Below are 10,397 nucleotides of genomic sequence, written 5' to 3'. Positions count from 1 at the left end.
CCAACACCACACGGCACATACACAATTTGAAGAGGAAAAAGTAGAGTATTGCAAGGAAAAATCAAGCCTAGGTTCTTGCCCCGTTCTTCGCCATCGTCAATGGATAATCGTGCATTAAACACGCAAAGGCATGCCTATTATTCCTTCAAAACATCATCACACCATAATAAGTTTTATGCATGAATTTTATGGAAAACAAGTTATGTGTTGATTTATTTTCGTTTTTTTACATGATAATGAATTTTAAAGCTTGGTGTTGTTTCAAAACATGTTTGTATGATGTATAAGGGACTGTCATGGGTTAGGAATCAAACAAGCATATGCTTTTACATGATTTTTAGAGTCCTGAAACACACACAAACGCTGCACAACCGGAAGATCAGAAGCTGGAATCACCTTGCTGTCATATGTGATCAAGGGTTCGGTTTAAGGGGCTTTAGCGGCTGGGCGTGGGTTTGGTTGGTCCAGGGCGTGGCTAGGGATGTGTATGAGTCAAGGGTAGAGTCCTAGCCATGCTAGGACTCGAGTTAGTGGGCTGGGAGGAGTCCATGCCATCAAGGACTACCACCCGAGAGCCTTCCAAAATTGCGTGCAGGTTTCCAGGCTTGAGCAGGAGTCAAGGGCTCGGCTTGGGATTCAAGGGCTGGGCTAGGGTGCGTCCTTTGTGTCCTAGGTAAGTGTTTGAGCGGCTGGTTCAGGGGCTAGGTCGGTGGGCTAGGTCCTAAGCGTGAGACAAGAGTCTTTCACTAAAGAGTTTCTCGGCTAGCTGTTGTGCGGGGTTGGCTAGCTTTGGTTCGGTGGTTAGGGGTCAGGTCCGTGAGTTCCTAGGGTCTAGGAGGGTGGCCTAAGGGGTTGGTCAGGGTTTGGTCCAACATGGCTCGAGGGTGGCTCGAGAAATTCGAGCCATGACTCGGGGGTGAAAGATTTAGGTCAAGTTAGGGTTTTAATGAGCAAAATAAATCTTAACACGGCTCACGGGGGTCGAGTCATGGTTCACGAGGGCTAAAATAATATAAAAAGACTAAGTTTTAAATTTAGAAATTTTATATTAAAGTTTGGGTTTTTTCGGGATTAAACGCCTTCAAAACGACTAATTACGAATTTATTAAAAGCCTAGTATTTAAGCTAAATAAAAATATCTAAATTTCAATTTCGGCTTCAATAATTATTTGAGACATGTGAGAGTCAATGAAATCAAGAAAATGTCAAAAACGTCAAATTTTACGTCCATGGGTAAAACAGTTTTTTTACACATAAGAATTAGTAAACGTCATGACAGTGTCCTAAATGCTAATTTATATGCTAATATGATTATTTTCAATGATTATGGATGTTTATGAATTTTTATATGTTAAATCATAATTTTTAAAAGTTGATGGATTTTTATGGATTAATTATTGGCATTTAAAAGAAATGTTGCATGATTCTTTTCAAAAATAAAAACGATAAGTATATGCATGATTTTTCTAAGTGATGATAATATGTTGAAGGACGTGAAGGGATTGTGACTAATACGATGATATGTTGGAGATATCGTGAGGGTTATGGTCATAGTGGGAGCCCGACGATCGTATTTCCTTGGATACGAATATGAACACGTTTACGATGATATGTTAATACGTAAGGCCAAGGCCCAGTTGACCGGTGAGAGTGTCACTCGTGTCCCCGCCGCCCAGTACTATGGTTACAGGTAGATGGATCCATCGCTCAACACGTATACGAACACAAAAGTCACAATCAGCGATCTGAATTCAACAAAACACGAACATGAATATGGATATGTATATGTTGATGATGATATGTATATGTTTATAATAATATGAAAATGTTTATGTTTTACATGTTTAAGAAAATGTTATTTTAAGTACAAGTATTTTTCTCTGTTGCATATGAACTGTATTACGTATTATTTGTTATCAAAAATATGTGTGTTGAGTTTTTAGACTCACTAGGTGTGATCGATGCAGGTGAGTCTGATAATAATGTTGAGGGAGGCTTGGATGCCTGATTTGACTGGACTGAAGGTGCACATAACCCGAGGACCAGCGCTTCTACTTTCCGCATTTAAGTTTATGATTATGCTAAAAGATTTTAAGACTATTTATTTATGCTTTTGAGAGATTTTTGAGAGGTTTAGTATGAGCTATACTTTTCAACATTTATTGCTTTTTAGGTTGGTAAAACGTTTGACGATTTTATGATTTAAAATATTTTTCTTTGAATTTTAAATGTTAGTTAATTGTTTATTTTTAAAAATGGTGCAAGGTGTTTTCAAAGTATTTATATATATGTAAGATGCAAAAAATAAATAAAAATTTCTAGCACATTTTAAGCAAAACAAATATCTGATGTTTCATTTTATTTCCGCACTAGCTTGTTAGATAGAAAGATTTAAAAGATTTATGTTAATGATTCTATGATAGATATTTTTATGCTTTAATTTTATGTTAGTTGGTCTTTTTAAAGGTCGACATAGGAATTTTTGGTTAGTTGATGATTTAGGGATATTTTTATGCACTTGAGATTTCAAATGTTAAATTATTATGATTTATGGAAATGTTAAGTTTATGATTTTAAAAAAAAAATCGAGGTCGTTTCACTAAGATTTACAACAGTTTTATATTTGGGATGTACTTGTAGATAGTTAAGCTACGTTAGTTTGGTGTCGTAAGCTAAAGATTCGATTCAAGGATCTTAGACTAATATTATGATGGGGTTGAGATAAGGTTTAACTGTTAAGGGTATTACCAGGATAGAAGTCGCTTAGTAAATTCTGGTGCTAAGATCTCTTAAGTTGAACTGCATAAATGCTAATATTTAGATTTAAAACATTAGCATACCTTAAGTCCAATAAATTTAAGAAATGATACTTTTGGGATTTTAATGATGAAATATAATAGGTTGATGAACATCTTGGGTATAATATAAGGGAAGTAAGATACGATAAGTTTGGACCTTCATTTTTATACTGAGAATTGTCAGAAAATTCAAAATTCAGGGTTATAGTAAAATAGAACTAAGTCACCATAGGTTGTTTTAAGTTGCGATTCGCAAACGAGAATCTTGAAGGCAAATTTAATTAAGATTGAGGAGACATAAGGACATTCTAAAACTTATTTTGTCAGAGTGGCGCAGCGGAAGCGTGGATTATTGGGACACAAGAACTAAGAGTCTAAACTTTTGACTATCGAGGATAAGTGAATTTCGGAAACGAAATTTAATTTAAGGGGGGTAGATTGTAACGTCCGAAAATTTTGAAGGTCCACGTGAACCACATACATGCAAGTTATCAAATTTCTTATGTATTTTAATTAAAATTTTTAATTGCATAAATTAAATATGGTGTGCATTTTTACATATTTAAAATGTACATTTCTACATGAAGGCATAAAAATGTGTTTTAAAATATTATTCGAGACGCGATCAAAGAACGGAGACCGATGACCATAAGAGAAAAAATATTTTATTAAATGATTATTTTTAATGGTTCAATGTGTGGTGTATTTTAAATGAAAATTTTCAAAAATAAGATGTTTTGAGGTGTTTTTATACGCCAAGTCGTATTTTTAAATGGTATTCGGTTTTTCGACAAAAACATGAAATTTTCAAGAACTCGGCTAATATTTTCACAAACTTTCCTAAACAAAATATTTTAAATATTAACTAATGGGCTTAATGTGCCTATAATACTATGATTAATGGGCCTAACCTTACATACATGTTTTATATAAACTTTAAGCCCTAAACCCTAACCTACAGATTATAAACTCACGTCCCCCAACCCCCTAAACATACTAAGACTTCTTCTTCATCAAATACACACACCACACGAAAGCTTGGAAGGAGGAACTCACGAAAATTGGAAGAAAAATCAGCATAGGGTCTTCTCCTCGTCGACGTCCTCGCATCGCCAAATTGTTTTCGAGCGTAACATACATAATACACGCCTTAAATTTCTTTCAAAGATCTTTCACGCCGTATTATGTATATTTGATTATGTCTGCATGAGGAATATGATGAACAAGTTTTATTTTCGTTTTTAAGGCTATACATGCATAAAGCTAGAGTTTTCTCTTTTATAAACTCTTCCTAATGATGCACAAATGGGCTGCCATGGTAGGGGAACTTGAAGAGATGTTTTTACACATGTTTAAGGAGCCATAGGAGCATGCTTGAAGGCTGGACAAGATAGGGAAGGAATAAAAATGAAAATTCAATTTTATGGGGATTAGGGTTTCGGCCATGGCTTCTTAGAGGGGCCGTGACATTTTTCTATTGTAGGGAAGTGTTCGAGGAACCGTAAAAGAGACTAGCCAAGGTCCTAGGCTGATCACAAGAGGGCTGGAGCAAAGGCTAGGCACGAGCCATGCCATGGGAGTCGCGCAAACCTTAGGAAGTGACGGCTTGAGGGGGGCTTGGCACCTAGGGACGTTAGGTTCTGTCCAGTAGTATGATATGGGCTTGGTCATGGTACTAAGGGGGTTAGCTAGGGTCGGGTTAGGATGGTTAAGGGCTAGGGCCGAAGGGTGCAAGTTAGGCAAGCTAGGGTTTTGAAATATAAGTGCAGAAAAATTCAGTGGCATCCTAGGCTTGTTCATGGGTCTTGATTGGCTTGATTTGGGTTGAATATGGTTTAGTTAGGCGTTATTAATCTTTGGTTCAAATTTGGTAGGGTAACTTTCGAGTCAAAACCGGGACGAACGTCTAAGTTTAAAAACGAATCGAGGAAATTATCGAAAACCTAAATTTTAAGCCTAAGAAATATTTAAGGGAGTGTTTTAAGATAAGAGTTTAACTTTGGAAGAATTTGGGACGTCGTTTCGAGGTCAAGGGATAATTATGGAAAATTATACGGCTAGGGGTAAAACGGTCATTTTACACCCTAAAATTGTTAGACGCCTTGGCAGTGCCCTGAAGGCTGTAAATAATGTTAATATTTTTATTTTAAATGTTTATGAAATTATATGATGAAACGTTAATGCTAAAAGACATGTTGCATGCTTGGTTTAAAAGAAAAATGATTTATATATGCTTGAATTTTTATAAGTGATGAAAATATGAAAAGTTGAAGGAGATGAAGTGAATGTGACTGATACGATGATACGATGATATGATGATGTAATTGGAGATATCGTGAGGGCAAAGATCCCAGAGGCATCCCGTTTATGGGAGAAAGCCCCAGAGGGTGCCTGACGATCGTATTTCCATCAAAATGCTATGATGATATGTAAGGCCAAGGCTCAGTTGATGAGTGAGAGTACCGTTGATGTCCCCGCCGCCCAGTACTATGGTTACACGTAGATGGATCCATCGACCTTCAGCTGATACGAAAGTCACAATTAACGATCGGAATTCAATAAAATGAAAACGTACATGTATACGATGAAAGAAAATATGATATGATATGCTGAAAGGAAATATGATATGATATGATGAAAGGAAAAATATTTAAGTTTATGCATGTTCATGAAAAGCTATTTTAAGTCAAAGTGTTTTCACTGTTGCACGTGGATGTATATTCATTACTTTTTATCATGGTTAAATTTTGCTAGGTCAATTGACTCACTAGATGTGATCGATGCAGGTGAGCTTGATGTTAAGGGAGGACTTGATGGTTTAACTAGCTGGGCTGAAGGTGCACACAACCCGAGGACCAGCGCTAGTTTTCCCCACTTACATTATGACTTATGCTAAATGATTTAAGTCATTTTTAAGATTTTATGATTTATAATGGTTCTAGAGATTTTGAAGAGGATGTCATGGTTAAGTTATTGTTGAAAATGTTAAAGTTATGCTGGTTGATGTTTTATGACTTTTTGGTTGAATTTCTTTCTTTTGTATTTTTCAAATAATAGTTGGTTAATTTATTTTTAATTGGTGCAAAGTATTTTAAAATATGTTTATATATATGTGTGTAGTTTTGGCCGAATATAGGAAAAAAAAATTAGTGCATTTAAAGGAAAACTGAGTAGTGGACGTTTCAAATGTCATCGGAGCAAGGAGAGTATGTTATTTATACGGATGCTTCGAAACTTGGTTTGGGCGCAGTTTTGATACAAAATGATCGAGTTATAGCTTATGCATCTAGACAATTAAAAGTTCATGAGAAGAATTACCCAGCTCACGACCTAGAGCTTGAAACAGTTGTGTTTGCACTGAAGATTTGGAGACATTACTTATATGAGAAGTGGAAGATTTTCACCTACCATAAAAGCTTGAAGTACTTCTTCAACCAAAAAGAGTTGAATACGAGGCAAAGAATATGGTTAGAGTTTGTAAAGGACTACGACTGCGATGTTAGCTACTATCCGGGAAAAGATAATGTAGTAGCGAACACATTGAGTCAAAAGACAACAGTTATTACTCAATTATCACTTCAGATACCATTGCAGTCCGAGATTCAGCTATTCAAGCGCTCATTTTATGCTAGGGGCGAGGCCCCCAATCTTGCTACTATGACGGTTCAGTCGACTCTGAGGGATAAAATTTGAGATGGTCAGTATTCTGATGAGCAATTACAAAAATGGAGACTGAGAAATGAAGCTAATGGTCGGAAGCTGTATTCTGAGGATGATGTCATAGTTCAATATCGAGATCGACTATGGGTTCCTAGGGTCGATTCACTGCGAGAGGTTATTATGAAGGAAGCTCACAATACACCGTACTCCATTCATTCTGGAAGCACGAAGATGTACATGGATCTGCAGTTGTTGTATTGGTGGCCGGGCATTAAACGAGACATCTTGCATTTTGTTTTCGAGCGTTTGACATGCCAACAAGTTAAGGCTGAGTATCTGAGGCCAGGCGGAAAGCTTAAGCCACTTCCTATTCCCGAGTGGAAATGAGAAAATATTACTGTGGACTTTGTTGTGAGACTGCTGAGGACTATCAAGGGATACTATGCCATATGGGTGATAGTTGATCGTCTTACAAAATCAGCTCACTTTCTACCTATCAAGATGACATTCACCATGACACTGTATGCAGAGCTGTATATTCGAGAGATAGTCCGACTGCATGGGATTCCAGTGTCTATCATTTCTGACCGAGATCCGAGGTTCGCATCATCTTTTTGGAAGAGTCTACATGCACCGAAGGGGATGAAGTTGTTATTCAGTACAATATTTCATCCTCAAACCGATGGTCAGTCTGAAACGGTGATCCAAATTTTGGAGGTTCTACTCCGAGGTTGTGTGATTGATTTCCAAGGAAGTTGGTAACCGAAACTACCTCTAGTAGAGTTCACCTATAAAAATAGCTACCAATCGTCTATAGGAATGGCTCATTACAAGACACTATATGGAAGGAAGTGTAGATCACCTATACATTGGGACGAGGTTGGTGAAAGATGGGAATTCGGTCCGGACTTGATCATGCAAACAGCGGAGCTAGTAGTCAGAATCTGAGATAGGATGAAGACTGCATAAAGCCGACAAAAGAGCTATGCCGATAAGCGACGAAGAGAGCTAGAGTTTGCAGTAGGCGACCACGTATTTGTGATAATAGCACCTATTAAGGGCGTTATGAGATTTGGCAAGAAAAACAAGCTTAGTCCGAGGTTCGTAGGACCATTTGAGATTTTGGAAAGGATTGGAACATCATCCTATAGAGTGGCGTTGCCACCAATATTAGCCAGAGTACACAATATGTTCCATATTTCGATGCTGCAAAAGTACATGTCGAACCTTCACATGTATTAAATTATGAGCATCTGCAATTGACTCCAAATATTTCATACGAGGAAAGAGCTATACAAATCCTAGGTAGACAAGAAAGGAGACTCCGAAACAAAGCTATCCAAATCGTCAAAGTCAAGTGGCTAAATCACTCAGAGGAAGAAGCTACTTGGGAAAATGAGAGGACATGAGAAGTCGCTACCCGGAGTTATTAGGAAAGTTTTAATTTCGAGGAAAGAATTTCATTTAAGGGAGGGAAGATTTGTAAGGTCCAAAAAAACGATAATGTAATCCAACTGAATGCAAATATAGGAAAATGAAAAAATGACTAGTTAAATGATGCAAATTATTCATATTTTAAATGCTTAGTGTTTCGACCGAATTAATTAGAAAGTAAAAAAAAATTATTGTACTTTTTAAGAAAAACGAGTAGTGGACGTTTCAGCTGAGGACAAAAAAAACAAACTTTGACAACCTGGCCAAGAACATTCTTTACAAGACCATTGATAAGAACATGTTGAGCAAAATCAGGAGATGTTCAACCACTAAAGAATTTTGGGAAATATTACCCAACTTTGCGAGGGAAATGATTAAATGAAAGGGAACAAGTTGATCATGACACTTCAGAAATTTGACAATGTAAATATGAAGCCCAGCAAGACTTTGAATAAGTTTGATGAATAGTTTAGCAGTATTGTTATTCAACTTGCACATTTAGTAAAGAGTACTCTAAATGTAAAGACCCGTACATACTTTACTGCTTAAAATATGCAAAAAATAAAATTTTTCTATTTATTTAAATCCATAATTCTTAACTTTTAAAGTTAATAGATACCAAATTAATATTTTTGAAAATTTCAATTAATAAAACTAAGAAATTTGAAAATAAAAATAAAAATTCAAATACTGATTATTTTAAGGCATAAAAATGATTCATGTCAAATATCCATAAAATATTCCAAATTTGTTTACCAACCATAAATTAATAAAATAAATCAGAGTAATAAATTTGTTTTAACGTGCATAAAACCCATAAACTGCAAGGCCAACGGGTGTGCACTGGCTACGGTCCGAGCTTGCTCACTAGTCAAGCCTCCTCAACAATTTCATCTGCATCAATCAATTCTAGTGAGTCTAAAGACAGCATGCATAAACTGAGAGTAGCAGATACTACATAATAAAAGAAAATCATGCAAATTAAACATAATTGATACGTAAAATAACATAGGCATAAATAAATATGGCGTGACTTTCTTGCATAAATAATTCCATAAAACGTGTTTCATTCTTGACATAACATAAATAAATCATTTTGTGTAGATTCTGCTAATTGAAATGTGGCACCATAACATAATTCGTTTGATCAAACTAACATCACAGCACTTGGTCGGCAAGGATCACCAAAATCCTTGGACTGGATATCCACTATCAATTATAAGATAATCATAAGACAAGTTGGAAAGGTCCCAGGACACTTTCTCCGGTTTCCAAACTCGTACATGTGTAATTTGGCAACAAGACAACTTACATATCTCAAAAATAATATTTTTGCACGTTACATTTACTTACGAAAACTGTGGATCTCGTTAGATCAATCCCCGAACGTTCTGCCACAACTTATAACTTACAACTCAAAACAGCCCATACACTTGCATCTTACCCGTATGACTCCCGAATTAAATAAACGACTTACGACTTACCACACGACTCAGGACTCGACTCAAATTTAACCAGAATCCTAACTCGTTGTTCACACTCTTAGTACCAACTTTGGAACATGCCCGAACCATCCAAAATAAGACATGCAACTCTAGACCATTCTAGGCTCAAAATTCAGTTAGATTTTGGCATGTTCAGGTTCTATACGGCTCCAAACATACCACGTCTCGAACCAACCCTTAACCAAGCCCTAGACCATTACCTTATACCCTAACCAAGCCACTGATTCAGCCCTTTCCAACTCAGGTCACATGCATACGTCGAGATCAAGCTGGCCTTGACAGCGCCTTACGTGAGCTCCATGCACGGCTTCCGCGTTCTTGTTTCCAGCGACTTTATTACCAGACCAGCCTATAAACGACCAAGACCATACCCACCTCAACACCCTAAGACATGGTCCAGACCTTAGCCATGAACGCTAACCCAACCTGAACACTGAACCAACTGACCGAACAAAAAACAACCTCATGCTCACAAATGCGGCAGCTTGCGCTCCACCTATGCGCAACCAGAACACTTCTGACCTTTCAAGAAATGATAAATAACATCTAAAACACATCCTAATACATGTCCATACACAAAAGCAATAGCCCGGACGATCCATACGATGCGTACGCATAAACAAATCATGAAAACTTGAAGAATCATGGGCATAACAATTTCAGCATACAAATAACCATTCTATTCAAATCCTTCATATATAAAAGCAATTTTCATGCATATTTATCATCAAATAACAGTATATGACAAGATTGATGTGTCAATAAGGGTTTAGAACAAGCCTTTGAGTATAAACGCTCGAATAAACGAATACAGGTACGAGAGAACGTTGAGGATGAATGGAGAACAATTGTTAAACATTTTCCTTGTCAAAAAGTTTTGAAAAAACACCAAAATATGCAGGCAGGAATGGAGAAGGGGTCGTGGCTACTTGGAATCCAAGAACCACCTAGAATTTTCTCAATTTCTTTTGTGTGCGTGTGTGCGGTGTGTGGTGCGTGC

The sequence above is a fragment of the Primulina tabacum genome, chromosome 8 (assembly GCF_025594145.1).
Source record: "Primulina tabacum isolate GXHZ01 chromosome 8, ASM2559414v2, whole genome shotgun sequence".
In the NCBI taxonomy this organism is placed as follows: domain Eukaryota; kingdom Viridiplantae; phylum Streptophyta; class Magnoliopsida; order Lamiales; family Gesneriaceae; genus Primulina; species Primulina tabacum.
This window is presented reverse-complemented; position numbering follows the sequence as displayed.